Here is a 21,543-nt window from a genome sequence, read left to right on the forward strand (position 1 = left end):
TCGCTGCCCTTTCCCTCATCTTGTGTGCTTCAAAGCTGTAGGTAGATATGTGCAGGGATCTTGATGACCTGTTAATTGAGGTGCTATGGACACACACCATTCTTGTAACTATTCTCCAGCTGGTTTTTCTTTCTGATGCTTCCACACCCAGATGTTATTCATTCCCCATGCACACTATTAACATTTTGTAGCACTTTTCTACATGCTAAGAATATGCAGAATATTAAGAATGTGCGTGCTTTGGTGCACATATTATCCTTGTTTTACTTATCTAGATGAGGTTACATTTAACAGATAATAAACCAGGAGCATACTGAAACAAGCTGGATGATTATTATCTAACTTGGCACTTGAGAGGTTATACAGAATTAGCTCTAGCAATAGCTATAGTGTTACATGCAAGATCCTTTTTAAAAAAATTTTTTTCAAAGAAAATGAAATGTAAAAATTAACAATGAAAGAACTCCTAAACTTTCCTTAAATAAAAATTGTGCAATAGAATAGTTTCACTGGCTAGTGCTGAATTTCAAGATCCTGAAATGCTGAGTTGTTCCTTCATTTGTAAAAGAAAATTTTACACAAGAACATAAGTTATGTAATCCTTTTACCTTATTATTCTAAATGCATATCGCTCCACTTCTTGTAGAAGGCACACTATCTGGAGTAGGTATTAGCATCTCAGTCTGAATTTTAACAGAAAATGAGTGATTAGTCTTTTTGTGGGCATATGCTGTATTCCATATTGATATGGAAAGCCAGACCTCATTCAAATAAATTTCTATTCCCATTAGTTTTTAGGAAGTATAAGATTTTCCCTTAAAATATTGTGAAGATGCCTCTGCAAGCTGACAGTTGGCAATTCAATTACATGAGTTGCAGGGACAGTCTGTGAGTTAACTGCAACACATTATCATTAATCTGCTCTTGTCTGCTTTTGTAAGGTGTTCCTTACTTTAAACACAAGCTGTATATGCAATGTGTTACAGCGATTCCCCTGGTGTTATTTTTATTGTGTTATAGGCTAAATAGACACATAACACAGTATATAACTTGCTAATGTGTCAATTAATGCCACCTCAGGGCTGCAGTAAATTGCAAAGGCTTTTAAAACTGTGAATATGCATTTCATGTTAGTCTTAGGTCTCTTCCTTTTTCTCTTGTCCTATTTTCTGCCTTTTTTTTTTTTCCCTAAATAGCCCATCTTCAAGCCCTCTGGTGCATAACAATGAATTGCCTTGAGGGAAGATAGTTGTTTAATGAATCTCAGAAATATCTATTCTACATGTGCAAGTATCATATTTTATTTGATTAAGCACTGTGTGGCAAGAGCTCCATAAATTCTCTCTGTATGCTCAAAACAGAAAACAACTTTAAATGAAATTTTTGAGGAAAGTAAACTTTATTCAGCCAGACATAAAACACAGGGAAAAGAAAGAGAAATTTCAAAAGAATATGATGAAATTTTAAAGGCAACACATTTAATTCTATGACATGTAAGAATAATTATATTTCAGTACCTTTAAGATACAGTTGTACCTAAATGCAATCACTTTCATTAACTTTTTGGCTTTGTCTAGCAATATATTATGCTTTATTTAGCAGTATATTTCAAAATAATTTTCTTATCTGATATAATGTACTTGAAACTTATACACAAACCAGTGTGTGTAGATGTTCATTTGTTGAGTGAAAAACCCACAAATTGCTGGCTCACAGCTCTTAATCTCTAGAATCCCTAAAGAATCCCTGCTTTGAAATTAGTTGCAGGCTCTATCAATTATATCTGTTTAAATGGACAAACCTAATTACTACAGAAGAGCAATTGATTTTTAAATTACCACTGATTGCACAGTGGGTATCTCAGTGGGAAGACAGGTACATTCAGGCTCTCAAATGGAATCAATGTATTAATTAATCTACAGATTGACATACTCCATAGAAAGTTCCCCGTCTCTTACCTCCTTCCTGTAGATTCATTTGTTTCAATTTAAAAGAAATTTCTGATGATATAGAAGTGAAGAATTAAAATGCAATATAAAATCGTACATGCTGTGTCTAATATGTGAGTTTTAATTTTCTGACTTTGCACATCTAGTGCCATTTGCTAGTTTAGGTGGCCTCTGAGTGATAAAGTATTCCTTACAACACTGAAACATTAAATTGTGCAATATAATTCCAAGGTATACATATGCATGCCGGAGCTAAAAATGACTTTTCATAAAATGGAAATTAATTCCTTTTGTGGAACTAGTAAAATGAACATAAAAACAGATCTGGAGAAAACAAAACATGTTCTCAGTACTGTGCCCACTGCTGGGCTCCTCAGTACAAGGGAGAGCTGGACATACTGGAATGAGTCCAGCAAAAAGCCACTAAGATGATTAAGTAGCATCTGCTCTGTGAGGAGAAGCTCAAAGAGCTGTGATTGTTTAGCCTCAGAAAGAGAAGACTTAGCAGGGAATTTATCAATGTGTTTAAATACATGATGGGAGGGAGGGAGAGAGGGAAAAAAGAAGCTGGAGCTGGACTCCTCTCATTGGTTGCCAGTGCAAGGGCAGGAGGCAAGGGGCACAGACTGAAACTCAGGAAATTTCACCTAAACATGAGGAAAAAATCCCCAACTTTTTTGCTTTTGACAATGGTAAAACACTGGAAGAGGTTGCCCGGAGATGTTGTGAGGTTTCCATCATTGGAGATGGGATTAGGGACAAAATTAAATGTAGTTGGAGCTGATGGAAGTTTGAAAGATAAAAGGACCTACCATTTAAACTGACTTATAGATCTGTGGGACCACAGCTTTAATTAAGGAGAAATAAATGAGCTAGGAACACAATAGTCAAAATTACTGCTGGACAGATCAGTTTCTGTGTCACTCCCTGGGAAAAAAGTGTCAATAAGAATATTCAGAACCAGTTATCCTCAGATGTGGTAGACAATACTGAATAATTACTGAATCAAATAGAGCTGATTCTATTTTAGAACTGATTTACATTTGATTTTTACAGTGGTATGTGCACTAAAGAATAGCTGGTCATAAAAACAACCTTTTAAGTGGTCACATACAGATAACATTTTGATTAGCTGGTGGATTAATAGAAGTTGGTCTTCAGGTTTATTGATTTCAAAAGAAAGGGTGAATTTCAAGAAATTAAAAGAATTAATTAAACCAAATAGTGGTCAGCAAGGAAAGCTAAACATCAGTGATGCAAAGTATAGTGGCGAAATAATATTTACTGAAAATCAAACATTATAAGTCTTAAAAATATATATAACAAAAGGTTCTTCATCCACATAAATTTAAGAGAACATTAAATGACATCCCTGTTCACTGAAGATAAAGGAGCAATGGAGGATAAACTATGCATGGTTCAAAATACCTTTGAATATTTTGCCTCAATTTTCAATATGGATCACTAGGTAGGTGAAAGGAGAAGAAAACTGAGAAGTAGCAGCAAAACTTGTAAGGCTTGAAGTGAGACAATTAGGAAATCTGTATGTTTATTTTTCCAGAAATATAACAGCAGTAGAACATGAAACACTTGACCACCTGTGGCAGCAGGAAATTGGATTTGATGAGCTATGAAATCCTTTCTATTCTTAAACTCCAATGTCCCTTGTATTGACTTGCCCAAAAACTCCTGCCTGTCAATACAATTAATTTTATCTACACTGCAGAGAATCTTGACAAATCAAATTGTCAAATTATCAAATTACCTGATAACTCAAGAAATATGTTGAAATTTAATAGATGTGCTTAATGTCAACTAAAGTCATATTGCAGGGAGGATAAAATTATTAGCTTGGAGAAAAATACACTTTTGGCTTCCAAGGCTAGATATTTACTTCCATAAGATCTATAGGATTGGATATTAAGGTAAAAGATATCTTCTCTCTCACAGTGCTTCACCCTTCTGACTTCAGCTTTAAATTACCTTAACATGAGTAACAAAAAGAAGACTATAGAAAATTGGCAAATTTTGCACAGCTGCCAAGCCCTCTACTTATTAAAATATATTATGGGTACTCATGTCAGCCTACACATTTACTTGTGTATCCTTGACTACTCCAGAACTGTCATGAGGGTGTAACACCTTTAAATGCCAGCCCACATCTGTCTACTGCCCTTTGCATTTGAGAGACAGGATATGCTGACTTTTCAGGGTCCCATCCCTTACTTCCACAGATCCATCTTTTACCATATGTTATGGCCATTGTCAGCTATTTGTAGATCAAGTACTCTTGAGGTCCCTTACGTGAAACAATATATCTTGTATGTCTGGTCAATCCTAAGAGCTCCATGTGATCCTCTTAAAATCTGGAAGTAGTTGTGTTTCCATTTATGACAATCTGAATTCCATCTGTTCACCATCCCTGTCTATCCCTGCCCTAGTGGGTATGTTGGGGCTTTTCTAGGACAAAATCCAAACTAATTTGTTTGCTTGACATCAGTCATCTGATACCACTGCACAGACTGATAGCATAAGCAAGCTGCCAGGCTTAGGCATGAAGTTCCAGGACCTGTCCTCACCTAATGCACATGCTTGAATTAGCCAGAAGATGCTTTCTTGCTAGTTGTACTGACTGTGCTGCCCAGAGTTAACCTTTGAAAGATTTCCACAGCCAAAAAGTGTGGATCAATGATACCATTGCCTTCAAAACTCACTCTGATACTCATCTGCCCAGCAGTGTGATCACTAGTCTACAGTTACTCTGAAAATCCTGATGCAGTCTTTAGTTTCCAGCTTCTGCTTTGACCCTTAGTCAGAAAGCAAATAATGTTATGAACAACTTCCTGGGCTTGGTGGTCTGAGTTTGGTAACTTTCCATTCAAACTCCTGTTTCAGTAAGTCAAAAGCTGAAGGTGCTTCACTTTGTAGGGTCTGTCTCTGATCCAGCAAAAGCATGGCACAAATTTGCCATCCTATAAGAAATTCTGAGTTTACATGGAACATTTTTTTCTACACATTTTCCACACATCTTTTGTATAGTAACAACTTAATAACTTCAAAAAGTTAAAAAGACTTCATAACCTGTAGAAGTTCCACTAATGAATAGATAAAGTAAACAATCCCAGCACCTAAAAGTCCCCTGGCAGAAATCAGTACGATATATAGAAATATTAGAAACCAAAACACCAGTCCAAGGAGAAGGTTTCATTTCTGTTACTGAATGCCGACAACTGGAGCGAAAGGAAAATGGTTCGATGTATCCCATTACTTGCCTTAGCACATTTTGGGAACCCAATGACCACAAACCAACATAACCTCTTATGTTTTACCCAGGTTTATGAGTTAGAGAAAAAGATGATCACTCAGTAGTTGCAAACATCTTAATTTCAAGATGAATGATTGATTAACTAAGAATGCCGTAATTACCTGCTCATCAGCAATAGTCGAAGTTGGCCAATTCACAATGGCTTTACTGCTCTTCACAGTCCTGCACCATCCTATGTTTTTGTCTGAGTGGACCATAAGATTCCTCTCAGTTCCACTCAGTATTTGCCAAGCCATGTCTTCATTCATATCTTCAGAATCTTTGTTTTAATGTCACAGCACAACTTCCGATATTTGTTCAGGAGTCTATCTGTATTAATCACTGCAGGGAATAACAGATCTCCACTGTCTTCTCCAGGCCACCTGCCAGTACCTTGAAAATGGCACTGTTTAGGAGAAAGAAAAACAATGAAAGAAAAATGATAGAATGAAACAAGAGAAGTTATAGAATCTATTTGGTTTCACTCCTGGTCTGAAATGTTAACATTTTCTGATAGGGTTCCAACAGTGCATGACATCATAAATCCAGAAATACATGTGGTAACAGCAGAGCATCGTGATGTATGACCATGGTGTTCAGCACTGTTTTTAAAAAGCTGTAGTGCAGGATAATCACAGAAATGCAAAGGAAAGATGTTTAGGTGCATATGTATGGGCACAGCAGGGTGAGAGCTGGTGTTGCAAAACATTTAACCCTCAGAAAAAACCTGGCAGATTTCAAAGGTATATGTAACCCTGGAAGAGCCTGAAACTAAAACACTTAGGACACTGTTTTGATGCACTCAAGTAAAGTAAAGGACACATTTCTAAACTCTCTCATGTTGGGGTCCCTCCCCTGCCGTGTAGCCCTGGGAGAGGGGCCCTGAGGGCACAGACACGGGGTTTCCCTGCCCCTGCTCAGCCTCGTTCCCATTGGTTGGTTTGTGTTCCCTGCGCGGGCAGAAGGACCCTTGGTCCCGTGACTGGAACAGTTCCTGGGCAGAGCCCCGGCCATGCGGCTGGAGAAATAAACATCTCTGAAACAGCTAGCAAGAATCTGTCTGTCCATATATATTTCCTTTCCACGGGACTCCTGGTTTGATATATGCGTGTTGCAGGATCCCCACTGCAACACTCTCACAGAATGAAATGTTGTTCTCTCCAGTCTGGGTATTACAACTTCTCATTATCTTCACTTCTTGTACTGAGAGGAGAAAGATGTACAAGAAAATGTATACTGCAACACAACTTGCTGGGTTACTTCAGCATCAATCAGCAGCATTTATAAAAAAAGGCAACACTGAAAACTGTGTAATGTATTTTATTCTTAAAACTTACAAAATACATATGACAAACAGCATCAATTGATCCTGATTTATTTTGCTTGTATGCTGTCATCATCTATTTTCCTGTGGAACAGCCAGCTTGTGACAATACACTTAATTGATGAGATAAAATAGTTTTTAAATTTGATTATACTCTTTGCACTTGAAGTGCTAAGGTTGTTTTAGCACTTCCATTATGAGCTCCTGTTTTGGCAGGATTTATGTTGCCACCATAAAAATGTGTTTCTGACTTAGTCTGGCTACCTAAGATTGCTGTCTAAGGAATAATTAGATTTGCATAATTAAAAAAATATTTTTATGTGCACTTCCATACATTGGAATATAGTTAATAAAGATTTTTAGTATCATGATCAAAGGCTGACTAGTGCTCCTTTCTTTACAACCACATACCTTTTTTTTCCTCTGTATCTCCTTCTATACTTGGCTGATAGAACTTTTCAGGTAGCATTATCTCCAGCAGGGTTCCACTTATGTACTGAAAAGAAAAAATAAACAAAAAGAAACTGCGTATGTTTTTAAATATTCCCAGATATGCAATCATAAATTCCTTTCAAAAAGGGAGAGGAGGTTAAGTACTGCATTCATTTGCATGCTGAGGATTGTGAAACTATAATGCTACCATCAGGAAATGTTTTTGTATAAATTTAATTACATTTTCTTACATATTATAAAGTCACCAAAATTTGTGCAAAGCTTACATTAGTGGAACTGGTCAAGAACTGCTGGATGAAACCACCTTTTTATTAGAAAATACTCATTCACTAAAACTATTATTTTTGAGCCATCTGTCAGTTTTAATGCAACCCTTTTTGCTGAAGTTATCTCATTTCAAGCATGTGTTTTTCCTGATTGAAACTGGAAAGTGAGTCTGTCCCTCTTCCTGAACAAACAAATAGCTAAGGCATTCATAGGGGATGTGGAAAATCCCACTTCACTGCTCTGCTCTGCAGCTGGCAAAACTGGAATTTAAACCCATGTGTCTGTATGTGATGTGTGCCTGAGGCATGAAGCTACTGAGTGTTGCTGTTTCACTAGTTAAAAGAAAACAGCTCAGAGTTAACCTACTTTGCTGTTGAAGCAGCGATTTCCCAAGATCTCCCCAGCTCTACGCATGTAGCAGCTGTTGTCAGTATAAATTAAAGCACTGCAGTCCCATAAAATATTGTGCCATGTTTACACAGGTACAAGCGATCCCACATAATACGAAGTAGCAGAAAGGCTGCCTCTGGAAGGGGTTGGACTTTCTTCCAGTGTGCACTGCATACAGTCAGGTTTAGAAACCAGAGGGGTGATTTAATGTCACTGAGAGGATATACTAATACTTTAAAAAATAACTAAAATTTAAATGCCAGAGTATGTGAATGGTTCAAAGTACACATCCACAGTCTTGCAATGTCTGAATATACACTCAACATATACACTACAATCAAAAATCAGTTTGTCAGGGAATTCATTGACAATACTGGCTTGAAGCGTACATCAAAGATATATTAAACCTCCTCCTAATCTCAAAACAGAAAGCACACAAGCCAAGATTTGTCAGTGGGCCATGCCTTGTGCTGTGCCCAAACTATGGTTGTGTTTATGAAGTAGATGATGAATGTGCTTTTTGACTTAATGATGAATTTGCTGCCTTATGGTTAATGAGGAAGATTCAGGTGTAAAGTGTCTGAAATTTCTGTTTGTAAGGTGAACCCTTATCTGTAGAGAATAATCAGAGTGAGGATTGGGATTTCAGGATGCTGTGGTTTCTAGGGCAGCTTCTTATGGGGAAACAATGAGATGAGGAAGATCACAGCAGAAGACCAAATTATTCCTTATTATCTTCTTTTTATTTTCTTCCTCTTTTCTCCTTGATTCTTGAGAAGAATTTATTTTCAGGGGGAGCCATCCAGAAACCTTTTTTTGTCTAATTTTGGGGTCCATATTTCCTAATTTCTTCATAGGGTAGTCAGCCAATCCACCTTCTCATGGAAAAATAAAAATAAAAATTAAAAACTTTTATTTTAAAAGTTTAAAATTTTACTTATGAGGAAGATCAAACCATATATTTTCATTGCATTTTTGAACTTTAGGCAGAGGATTTAGAAATGAAGAGGTTAAACCTCACATGTACCTAAAATATGTTCTTAGGAATAGATTTCAGTTAGGTTAAAGCAGCATAAACATATCAAGCCTCTATACAACTCTATACAAATTCCCTTTCAACATATGGCTAGTAAAGGACATTGATGAAAACAGTGACCTAAGAATTTTGAAAACCTCTGGCATAAATACTTCCGTTAAAAACAGAGATATAGTGCTAAGTATGGGGAACTTAGGAAACCGCTTGGGATTAATATTCCAATAGAGTTCATGAAAGATTAGTCTGAAATTAAAGGCACTTTTCATATCTCTAGTATAACTGAAGCAATGAAAACAGTTGGTGAACATGTCACTCACTTTTTAGACATGTCTCAGCTGTCCATGTGCTTACCACATCACCCTGTTAAAGTTTTAGGGTTTTTAATATGAATATCAATCCTTTTTTTCATAAATGTAACCCATAAATGCCAGAAATCCCTTAGGAGTTTTCTCAGACTTTATTTAATGCCCCACAAGAAAGGATGTAAAAGAGACCTTTCTTTTGTAAAGCGATCCTATAATTCTGTTCAATATCCATCATTTTCAAGGCCAAGTAATCATATTTAATGGATCCTAAATTACTTTCTGTCAGGCAAGGATTCCCTCGATAATATTAACCAGTACAGAGGGCTGACACTTGGAGGGCTGAAACTAAGAGGTTTTTTTATTGCAAGCAGCTTACAAGTACTTAGACAGGGGTGATGATCACTAGCCCTGCAGTAGGCAAGGGTCAGTGTTTCCATTTTGACCTGTGCTTTCAATGGGTTTTAACTTGGCTATAAATACTCAAATTGGTTTCTGCCAAAAAAGCAATGCCTAAGGTGACCTGCAAAGGATTTTTATCCATTGCTGTATTTGTCTTCTATTTTTTTCTCTCATTTTTTTGAGGGTGTGTGTTATGATTTCTAATGGCATTTGAAAATACTGAGAGCAGCAAGAACAGGATGCTCTCTACTCTCTAAAGAAAAGGGCGCCAGGAGCCAAGGGTGACCAAAGGCAGGTGCAGGGCTGTGTTTGCACTAACAAAGGTCCAGTCCCATAATACTCGAAGCAGAGGACAGCAAGTTTGGTGATGACCAAGTGACGGTCAGCCAACAGTCCAGGGGTTGCCTGACAAATCTGTGGTGGTGAGACAAGTGCAATTCCAAGCTATGAAAACAAGTCAGTGAGTCAGGATCAAGTCTGGATCATGGGGGTACATGGCCAGGAATGGGCAGGGACCCTTGGCAGGGGTCAAGCGAAAGAGCAGAGAATTGAAACCAGCTTCTGAGCAGGGAGGGTTCAACCATCCCCCTTCTTACAGTTCTTTCTCATGCAACTCTTTTCTCAACAATCTAAACCACGATTATGCAGCTGCACCGTGTCTGTGGCGACTTGAGAACAGACAGAGAAATCCCTTGGAGCAGGGGCATGAGGCTGCACTCAGAATACTGGTAAATGTCTGCAAGGTGTTTCCTACCTCAGATTTTGTTACTTTTTTCATATACTTTGCTTTTTCTGCTGAAACATTTAAGAGTCCAGAAAAGCAGCATCATGTCTAGTCTTTTATCTCAGGCAAAAGTTTTTGTAGAGAGGAGCTTGTTGTGCTGTGAAGAGGTGGCTGGGAAGGAATCCACTCTAAGAAGTGCCTGGAATTTTATCTAGAGTGCTTTCACTAATTGAGAAGTTATGGAATTGATATTTCAAAAATGACACTCTTTTTCCAAGTATTCTGTAGGCATTTAAGTTCAGAAAATATTTAATAAAAGCTACTTAAATTCATTAGTCAAACATTTTCAAAACACTTTCTGCCTCAATTTTTTTCAGTACAGAATGGTGCTGAAGGTTTCAGGATACGAAAGATTGGGGTTTTATGGTCTGGACTGGGTTTGAGAATAAGTACGGTTTTCTGTGCTGTCAAACGGAAAAGAATGTATTTGTTACCTCTATTGTACAATAAAACCCAACAGTAATGAGGAGGGAATCTGCTCTACGTTATTGGAATTAAGGACCAATAATGGGATACGCTGAAAACTTAGCATTGCCAATCTAGTTTTTAATAAGATACACGTTAAGGATCTGAGTGACATTTCTCAGTCTGTTTGCTAATATTTTTTTTTTCATTACAAATTAGTCATTTAAAGGATGGTCTTGCTACCATATGTAATTGCTTATAAGGGTGGGGTTACCCTGGGGTTTCCCTGATGGGAAATATCATTCATCTCCCACATATAAATAGTTTCATGGTCTACTTACTACAGAGAAAAATATGACTTTCAGTCTTCCTCTGTGCTTCTGTTTGATTTCTGAAAAATTGAGAGATCAAATATTTTCTTGATCAAAAAAATGCTTCAAAATAAAATTTGGTGTTACTTGTGCAGTGCTGAAACACCATGGTGCCTGGTGTCACACCATGCCTAGGAACAAACATCCCTGCTATCTGGAGAAAATACAATGGCCTCTGTCAATTCTCCCAAAGTCACATTCTGCAGACATAGCTAGAGGTGGTTGTACTAGGTGTCAAGTCAAGGAATTTCCAATACTTCTGCATCCAGAGCTTTTTCTGTATCATTTCCATAACAAACTAAATAGAAAATAAAGTTCCTTTCCATCTGCCAAATATTAATCACAAGTTATTGTAAATTTTGCCTTCCGTTTTTCTTTTATAGTTTCTACTAATTTGTATTCTTTTGTACTCAATCAAGCTTCCACCCTTGTCTCTGATAACTGCTTTACACAGATCCTACATAATTTATCAGAACTGTACAGATATTCCTAGGAATCTAAACCACCAGATGATCATGGACTTTGAAAGAAAAAAGCTTTTTCCATCATCCCAAACTACTGTATTTAGATGAAGAAAATATTGTTCCTCCAAAGTAACATTATTTCACAGAAATGTTTTTTTTTCTTTTTTTGGGCCTGACAGGTTTGCCAGTATTCATCTGTGAAGAGTTTGAATTAGTGATATGAACATTATGCAGAAGTCTATGAATGGGGTCATAACAAAGAAAATAGCTTTTTGCAATGTCATATGAAGCACAATGGAGATAATTTATCAGACTATTTTTTTTTCAGGAATTTGTGTAGAAACAAATACTTCTGCTTACTGGATTACATGAAAGACTGAAAGCAACTGATTCTTTAAAAATATTTTTATTACGTGATAGGAGTAGGGAAGGATGGTAGGATCAGTTGTGAAAGCAACTGAAGGAGGCATTATGAATTTGATGGTCTTAGGAGAGGGAAAAACTGGGAGAAAATGAAGTTGAGCAATACCAACATATCCAACAAGCAACCTAGGTTTCCTTAGAGTCAGGACAAACAAGGTAATGGGCATCATTGACACAAGTGAAGCATCTCAAAAATTTTCTGTGAAATAAATAGTCTTAATATGTATTCATTATCTGAATATTTACACGAAGTCTTCTGGAGGTGATGATTTAGTGTACAGGCTTTGGGTGAGGAAGAGATGAAAATCTGGGGGTTTTTCTGATTTAGAGTGGCCGGGGACCAATACTCTGTGCTGAGTGCAAAAGGCAGAAAATGTGTATCTGACTTGGATACCTTAGGCCAATACCCTAACCAGCAGAAAATGAGCTTCTTTATGGGAATTTCAGCACCATGACAATTTTCAAGTCTTTTACTCATACAAGATGTAAAGAAGAACAAATGTAAAAACTGCTGCAGCAAGAGGAATTATTGTTATTTTTTTAGCTATACCTTCTTTAGCCGTGCTTTTACCACTTCTGGCATTTTAAAGCACAATCCATTTCATACACATTTTCCAGGAGAAAATCAATATGAAACTCTAATCTGAGCTATAAGTAGTTGCTACACTGAGAAAAAAAGTTTGATACACTGAACTGCTCAACCAAATAAATAATTTAGATAACTGAGTCAATGGTGCTGAAAAGTAAGGCTTCATTAATGGACATCACTGAGAGAGCAAAGAAAGCAAAATGAATCATCAGTCTATTGCCTTTAATAATATGATTAAAGAAAGACGGTACTGAATTATTAAGAACAGTGGGGATGGAAAAGAAAAAGACCAAAACCTGTAAAGGTACCAGTTTGCAGAATGATGATGAACTGGATACTCTTGATATTCTGAAGGGGTTTGTATTCTTTTAATTTTATAACTCTTACAGCTGACTATTACATAGGTCTTGATTCTCTACCTAGCAAAACACAAGCCTCTCCTTCCCCTCAGTTTCATATAAATCAATGATTTATGTAATTTACATATAAAAGTGGATTAGCAACTGAATTTCAGAGGCCCCTGAAGCAGTATTACAAGCAAGTCTTACTCCTTTAGAGGTTAATAGCAAAACTCAGAGACACCCTAACGAGGACAGAAACAACCACCAGGATTTTGAAGCTAGGAGAGGAGAGTAACTTATATAGTTTTTCTTTCTGCAGAGAAATAAAGATGAATTCACAAAATTTAATTCCACGAGAGAGGAATATTTTAGAGTGATAATAGTATACTTTGAATCCACCTTCCACATAATTCCACAAAGCCAATTCCCTTAGATTCCCTCAGGCATTGCTTCAAGAAAAGGTTAGCTTTACTGCCCCTTTTTATTTGACTTTTCAGCTGGATATTGTTCTTCATATACATGCTTATGTGTACCCTTAAATGGGATGTACAGTTCAAAGATTTCTTGTATGCTGGACTGGTTTTGCTCTCACAAATGATCCGAGTCTGCTCTCTGGATATAGAATCCCTAAGTAATTATACATTTGAATTTAGTTTTAGATTTGCAACTCTTCAAAAGAATATTGTAAAAAGCTGAGGTAAGTCCTTGTCCATGACATCTGTGCATAAAGATTTGCTCAGATTCACTTGGTTATCTAAGTACGTGCTTTTTACATGCCATTAAAATATGATGAAAGGGTATGCTGGGGATTCTATATTTTAATTTGATTTGATCAGTTGTTAACTTTTATTCCTTCTGAATTGGACATTCTAATAGCAAGGGTAACCTCATTTGGTGTACTACAGAGACCTCTGTTATCATTATTACTAAATTCCATGATATAAAAGACATAGATTTATTTTATTTATTTCATTTAATTCTATTTTGTTTTTTATTTCTAGTCTCATACATTTACCTTGGGAAATTTACATGCTAGCTTTTGCTGCCTAACCATGTAGCTATAATGCTATAACCTCTGTCCTTACCCTCTTCTAACTGCCCCATGTATTGTTCCTTTCATTCATTTCATTGTGCTACATTGTGTCTCAATTGCATTGTTAGCTATCCCAGGAAGAACAGACAGAACTCTGTATGTTTATAATACTACAAAAATAATTAATAACTGCACTCTGATCCCACTCATAAAAACTCCTACAGCCCCCTGCCCTATATTGAAAGCATGTGTTATAAATTGTCTGAAGAAACTACAGATGCTGACTGCAAAAGGAAGTAAAGAATATGGTCACCAGCAGATATATTCAATGTATGACCAGCACAGCATCTCTTATCACCTCATATGTTTGTACCTGGGAGAGGAATTGTTTGATCCTTTGAGCAGGTTGCCAGGACAACCTGTCCACGTTTAGATCCTTATTTAAAAGGGTGAGCAATGAGAAGGATGTACATCAGTAACTGAATTGCCTTCACAAATTTCACCTAACCAGCAGGCTACGAACAAGGCAGTCCAGCTCTACATCACTGATGAAGCTTATATATAGATATTGGAATATGTTGTTTAATGCACTGCAGACAGAAGTGTGGGTACTGTAGTAATGGCTGTGGTATTGAAATCTCTGTATGGCACAGTATTGTCAGTATAAATCATCATGCATTCCAGAAGGAGCAGCAATGAAGCTGGAGGGTATCTATTGCTTATTATCTCTTCCCATGCAAGAAACAAAGGCCACCAGCTGAAGCTGATGACAGAGCAGCAAGAACAAACAACAAGGTGTGGTTTGCTTATTTTCAGAAGTGGCTTATGCAGAAAGGACAGAAGATGAAAACTACTATTTCAGTAGTTAAAACTGTAGAGATCCTGTCAAGTGTTAGCATCCAATTGAATAATTTAATGCCATCTAAATATGCATTCTTCAGCTGATTCTTTTTTCCTTAAGTATGACAAGTACAAAAAACTCCAAGGTATAATTGAGGGGTATGGCAAATGTCCATAGATCCCCAAAGAAGATCAAGGGCTCTTTTGTTGTCTGTTTGCCAGAGTTGGTAGAAAATAGCTAAATAAATTCTCCTCCCTCAGTGTGGCATTTCTGGTTTGTTTCCATACTGGCAAACTTTCTTCATCGTCTGACTCAGAGAAAAAGCTATCCCAAATGTTTATGTTGGAGCTGAGAACCTTGCTTAAGCCATTGCAGGATAAATTTTAGAGTGTCCAGACCTTGGATTCCTTTATACTAGATCCACTTTTAATATAGTTCGTTGGATCTGGTTGCAACCCCTGAAATGGCTTTGGGGATCCATTTCTAATTTTCCTCTCTTGAATTTTTTCTGTGTCTCCTGAGATCCAGTATTTTATGTAGTTGCATCACTGCAGCTGGTTGGTCACCATGAATCCCAGTGTGTTACTGACTGTATGAAATCAGCATGTTGGCCAGTAAGACCTAGGTTGCAAAGCACAGACCAAATACATCTTCTTATATCTGGACTTCCACTTCGTGAAAGTTCTGAGAAATAATAATAAGTAATTATCTCTGTCTACTTCAAAACACAGAAAGGATTCAGTGACAATAGTAGTTGTCAGCCTAATACATTTTGGCACCTGTTAAATAGAACAGTATCTTGACAGTGGTATGATTAGACTTACCAGCAAATCTGAAAGCAGAAAACACAGCTAATTAAGACTGACATAAACCCCCCAATAACATGCCCTTTTCAGAAATGTCCAAAGCAGTTAAATCTACAAGTGACAAGTGTTGGTTTCACCCAGCTCAGGTGAGGAAGAGTGAAAACTGGAGGAACAGAGAGCTTTGGTAAACAGGATCATCAGGTACTCAATTATTTCTGTTATGTCATCTCTGCCTTTCTACTTCAAAAGAACTTTTGGCAAAGAGACTTTACAAGCAATGTGTAGTTAGACATAACATAATATTCTAATTAAGTATATTACAATGAAAGCAGATTTAGTTTTTGCACTTTAGGAATTTTTCACTGTGTCTAGTGAAAACATGACAGTGGCAACATTACAGAAATTTTCTGGTTTTTCTTTGGCAGATCCCTCAGTTATATAATAATAATTTTCTAGAAGTGTGGCTTTTAACTTAAAGACATCAGGACTTTAGTTTGTGTGTGTAACAGTCATTGAATCAGTATTTTAGGAGAAATAATAAGGCCCTTCTAGGGATTCTGAAAATAGGCCAAAACTTGGACTTGCCCTAATATTTCATTCTGAACTCCAGAGAATGACAACTGGACAGTAGTTATCCAGGTAGTAGAGGCTGATGGTGACTAGCATCCCAAATTGAAGGTATTAAAGGACCAAAAGTTGTCAATTTTTTCAGGATATTATCTGAAAAAAAACATCTTGGCTTCTGTAGTCAGGTGATTTTTTCTGTAGTCAGGTGATACTTTAGAAATTGCAGGAAACTGCCCTAAGGGCAGCTATATGTCTGGTGATAAAAGCCTTGCAATGCTGAATCTCTGACATCCTTTTGAAAGCTTTAGTTAGCCTGTGGGCTCAAAGACCAAAAGTTATTTGAATCTATGGATAAACAGCAGACCCAGTTTTTGGAATTAATATCTCTTAGGAGTAATCTCATTTATACACACCAGGCACTACATTAAATGAAAGGTAATTCAGAAGGGAATAGGTTACATTTTCTGTAACATCTGGAACCTCAGAGCCAGCTCATCCAAAACTAAAACTCTCTGGTTGTCAGCTTTATCATTTCACCCACAGGAAAGCTGACAGCTTTTAGATAATCTACTTTCTAAGTCCTTCTGTAGAGAGCACTTCCCTTGAAGCCTGATGCATGGTCTTTTTGGCAATTGCAGGTGAATCAAAATTTGGACACAGAGCAGTCTCCATCAGCTCTTCTCACCAAGTATTTAATGAAGTTCTAACAGCCTGGGGTTTCCATAGTTGATGCTCAATGATAGTGTTTCTTCCATAATGGTTGATTAAAAAAAAAAAACAACAACCTAACCACTTTTGCATAATCTTACTGGGATTACTTGATCTAGTGGGTTTTCTCTAGTACTTTCTCTTTACTTTCAGTCTGTCTGTAGTGAGAAAAAGGATGCTTTCTGTCATATGGATTCAGCTTTCTACATTTTAATCAGATGCCCATCAAATGCAGACAAGGCATAACAAATATTCATGACAATAAGGCAACAATCTCAGACTTTGAATTACTTTAGCAATTCCAAATGCTCTCTGGAAAACAGGGATGCAACTGGAATCATAATTCAGGTCTGATTCATCACATCTGTATTACTGACTATTCTAGAAAATAGCTTGAAAGGATGCAAGTGTGAATGTGTGCTTCTGTGTGTGTGTTGAGGATGTTGTAAAAATTTTCTTTTTCTTTTAAGAAAAAGCTGCTGTATACCAAACTGCATGCAAACTTAGGCAAAAAAAAAAGGTGGAAAAGAGTATTAGACTAAACTAAACAAAGTCCCATTAGGCTGTTAGTCTTGCAATGCAGAATGTAATTTCCAGAATATATTTTCCTAAAACGAGATTTTCAAGATCAGTAGTATTTTGTGATGGGAACAAACATTTACAAAGGAAGACAAAGGCTATCCACTGTGAGAATAGTGTCTGTGCCACCTGTGACCCTTCCTTGTCTTCCTCACCACAACCTAGATATTAATGCTGTACTTTAAATATGTGAGACTGCTTAAATCACATCAAGCCCTCCTCAGGAGAATGTTAAACAAACAGAGAAACAGTTAACCTAACATTTATCAGCATACATGCTGGCAGAAACAGTCTCAGAGAGTTTGAATAAATCACAAAGCTGTTTCCATCGCCTCATTATTATTTTTTTTAATAAGACAACCTATATGGACAGATGACTGTCTTAAGTGATCAGTAGTAAAAAATTTATAAATGCCAGATTAATAACAGGAATTACATGTTCCAGTAAAACTCCACAATGTGATCAATTTGGCTCTCATTATTTATAAATATTTTATAATATTTATATTTAGTCACTGTGTAAGACAATAGTAGTTAAGCTGTGTCTGTTCCAGACAAAGCTGAAAGAGTTTGGAGCTATTCCATCCTCCAATATTATAGTAATTTTCATCTTTTGAATCTGTCTCAAATGGAATAAAATTGTCCAGTCATGCTGTGCAACAATATTTTCTCAAATGTGTATTAGCTTTTTTTGAGATTTGTTAATTTATATTCTACATATTAAAGTGCTTTTCCAGAGGGAGGAAATTGGAAAGGGCTGAAAGGGAAGGAAAAGAATCTTGTTCAAATATTTCACAATTCACTCGAAATCTAGTTACGTGCTGAGTCCCCACAGTTTGGTACAACTTACTCCACCTTTGATCAAGTCACACATGGTCATTCCAAGCTGTCAGGCAGCCTTCATTTCCTCTAAGAACCCACACAGGTCATGTCTGATGGGGCTCCTGCAATATAGAAGTCACAAGTTTTGGGTTGAGGGGGGCTGCACAGACTGCCACAGTTGTAAGTCTCAATTCCTGCTTTTGGAAATAAAGGCTATACAATTTCTAACAAAATACTGTTATGGCTTGATGTAAGAAAAAGAACACATAACCAACCAAAAGTATTTTCTGAACATCCTTTAAATCTTTCTAGCAAGGCAGTCCAAACCCTTTTAATAATTTATGTGTTGTTCAAAACCGAAATTAAGTCAAAAATCATGGCAATCCACAATGGCGTCCTTGAGCTGTGTGAAGCTTTCAGCAAGTGGTGGCTATTTAGTGGTGTCTTCTGAGTCTATTTTTTAACCCTACTTACAGTTCAGAGCAGCATGGAAACACTTCTACCTTCTTGAAATCAGGCAGGTGTAGATCAAACACTGTACATATATCAGAGCTTTACAGGGGAAATTGCTGGTAGGTCACTGATATGCAAAGCTAACCTTTAATTGTCTTCAAAAGTTTAAGGATCATTTAAATTGCAATTCTACAGGGAAAGGAGGATGGAAATGTGAAATAAAGAGTCTATGGGCCTGATTCATGAAAAAGTTACAGACCATTTACATAGGAAAGGAATGCATGAAAATCCTCTACAGTGTGCCTATGTGATTTATTAAATTCCTTTTCTGTGTGGAATCGGCTAACTGCACTTGAAAGGTGTAGATTCCAGAGATGAGAGCAAAAGGCTGAAGAAAATGAGGTAGAGCATTGTACCTTGCTCAGGATTTGTGCCCAGCACATAGACAAAAAGGTAACTGTGGTGAGCATAGAAAACACTTTCAAAATTCAGCAGCCTGTCTTCCTTTAAAGTGCTCATTGACAGTGAGCCCATGAGTTCTCTCTCCTGAAGACATATGTCTCACACATATCAAACTGCTATACTGGAACTTGAAAAATGATGCTAAGTTAGAGTTTGTTTGTTTTGATGGTGGAGTTTTTATAGTAATCTCATTATATTAAAAACCTGGGAGTAGCACAATTATAATGTTGAACTCCATAGTCAAAGGAAGATCCATCAAAACCAAACACTCAGTATGACTGAATATTTTTTTCTCCTACTTACTGTTCTTTTTTCAGCATCTTTTTTGTCAGCCATTAAAGCACTTATGTCAGCCAGTATCACCAAGGGGTAGAAATTTCCCCTCTTTTTGTGCAAATCTGTTACCAATGGCCTATGGAGGACTAATAATCACGTGGTAATTTTGCTCTGCCTTACTATTCAAACTGGAACTGTTATCTCTAGTTCCCCAACACACTTGTTGACTGTGTCTTACAGGTCAGGGTTCAGGATTAGCATCAATCAGGAAGGAATATTTACCATTCCCTGACATTTTCAGTGGGAATTTCCTGTACTAGTTTGAAAACAAACCAGTGGGAGGCACCAAGTCAGAATAACAATTTAATAGAGAAATTAAAAAAAAAAAATAAAGGCAGAAAACACTGGGTTAAACTGACAGAGTCAGGATACAACCTGGCACCCTGTTAGTCAGGGTGGTGGTAGCAGTCTGATAAGATGGTGGTTGCAGTCCTCCTCAAGTGATGGATGTGGTTCTGTTGAAGGAGTGATCCTGTAGAAGGATCTGCTCTTCCTCAGCAGGTCCAGTGGTAGCTGTGTAGCTCCTGTCCTCTGTGAATCCAGCAGAAAGTTTGTCTATGGTGTTTGGAATCCCAGATTATATCCAGGATGGAATGCTTGGTTCCTCCCTCTGGGTGGAGCATCTCACAATGGGATGATGAGTCATGAGGCCAAGTGTTGATTAGGCTCATTAACAGAAGATAGTCCGGAGGGAGTTATCTCTGAGGCGTGCAGCAGGGCATTGATGGGCCATTAACAGAAAGATAGTCTGGGGGGAGGAGGCAAGGAAACACTGCCCCACCTGATTTCAACAGCTCATGAGGATGGTAATAGAATACACTGCAACCCAGGACATTTCCTTACACACATTACAGACAAAATGGCTTAATATCACATTAGATAAAACTTTTTTATCACAAGGCAGGTTTTGAGCGGACAAGTCATTGAAGAACAGGGTAGATATCAGGCCCCACCAGAATGTATGTGAGACTAGAACTCTTTTTAAGTACCCATGAGTGAAAACTCCAATGGTTAAGGAAAATGTAGACAGATGGCTAGAGAAAATGTAAGAGAGAAAAGAAAACAAAAGGAAGAATTAGAAACGCAGAAAGTTATTTGATAAATAGATAACAAAGAGAAGGGAGTCTGGAACATTTCTTTATTTAAAAAGAAAACAGGAAGCTTTTTTAGGAAAGCAGGAAGTCACCACAGAAGGAAAGAGAGCAAGAATGCAAAAATATGCCAGCATGTCTTACACCATGCTGAACTCTAAAACTGCCTGAGCTGGCAAGGCAAGATACTCAGTCAATCCAGAGAACAGAAACCTGCACTGATCTATATTACCATGAGCTATGCTGGAGCCCAGATGAATAGGACAAACTGAATGAATCCTGTGTGGCCTGAAGGATATATGGGATGTGCAGGACAATGGCATATGTTAGAGAAATTGAACAAGTATGTATGAAAAACATGAAAGAGTGAACTGAGGTGTGTGGGTTGAGCTGGCATAGAGGTAGAATGAATTTCTGCACATATCAAACAAGTGGTTTGGTTGTTTTTATGATTTAGAAGATGAAAAAGGAGCTTTTTTTACCATTGTTTTGCTTAGCAACAGCAACAAAGACGAGTACTCAGCTGGGACTGTCATTTGATCAGCTCATTAAAATATTAAGAAAGAACACAGCAGAGCTCTGAGCCTGCAGAGCTGCCAAAATCAGGTTCCCAATACACAGGGAAGGAATGCTGAGAATTTTTCTCCTTTTCTTTTTCTCTTCTACCCCTTATTGTCATCAGTCTTGAATCAGAGTGCTTCCTGCTGTTAGTTTTCACTAGGTACTTTCCTCGTGTCTCAAGTAAAGAGGCCTGGGGCACCATGTTCCACGGCTTCTTCCACAAATAATACAGATTAATGTCCATCCCAGAAGACCTGTTGTAACAGGTTTCTTTTCCTTGAGTCCTCCTGTAGCCAAAGCAATGCAAAAGTTCCCCTGCCTGCTATGACAGCTTGATTTATGTGAGTGGAATAATAGAACCAAAGCTGAGAAGATAACTGAAGGATCTGAAGATATTGCAGCTTGTTTGCTTGTCAGAATATGTTGCCTAAAGTAGGAATCTGAGTAATTTCAAGAAATTTTGACTGACTTTATGAAATT

General features: G+C 37.3%; 1 protein-coding gene across 3 annotated transcripts in view; it reads right to left on the bottom strand.

Moving 5' to 3' along the window:
• The window catches only part of LOC121672766 (zinc finger protein 770-like), a 110,381-nt gene that overhangs the window by 11,890 nt on the left and 76,948 nt on the right, over window positions 1–21,543 (bottom strand). For 2 of the 3 annotated variants that reach the window (XM_042045572.1, XM_042045573.1), the window contains exons 3-5: window positions 18,194–18,282; window positions 6,989–7,073; window positions 5,376–5,659 (exon numbers count right to left, since the gene is read on the bottom strand). The gene's annotated coding sequence lies outside the window, so the exon portion shown is untranslated. Of the gene's footprint in view, window positions 1–5,375; window positions 5,660–6,988; window positions 7,074–8,317; window positions 8,563–18,193; window positions 18,283–21,543 lie in introns of those variants that run through there. The other variant, XR_006018982.1, reaches the window with a different exon arrangement.

Source organism: Corvus kubaryi, unplaced genomic scaffold (assembly GCF_017639235.1).
Source record: "Corvus kubaryi isolate FWS band 111438036 unplaced genomic scaffold, C.kubaryi_AGA036_p1.0 64946, whole genome shotgun sequence".
Classification (NCBI taxonomy): domain Eukaryota; kingdom Metazoa; phylum Chordata; class Aves; order Passeriformes; family Corvidae; genus Corvus; species Corvus kubaryi.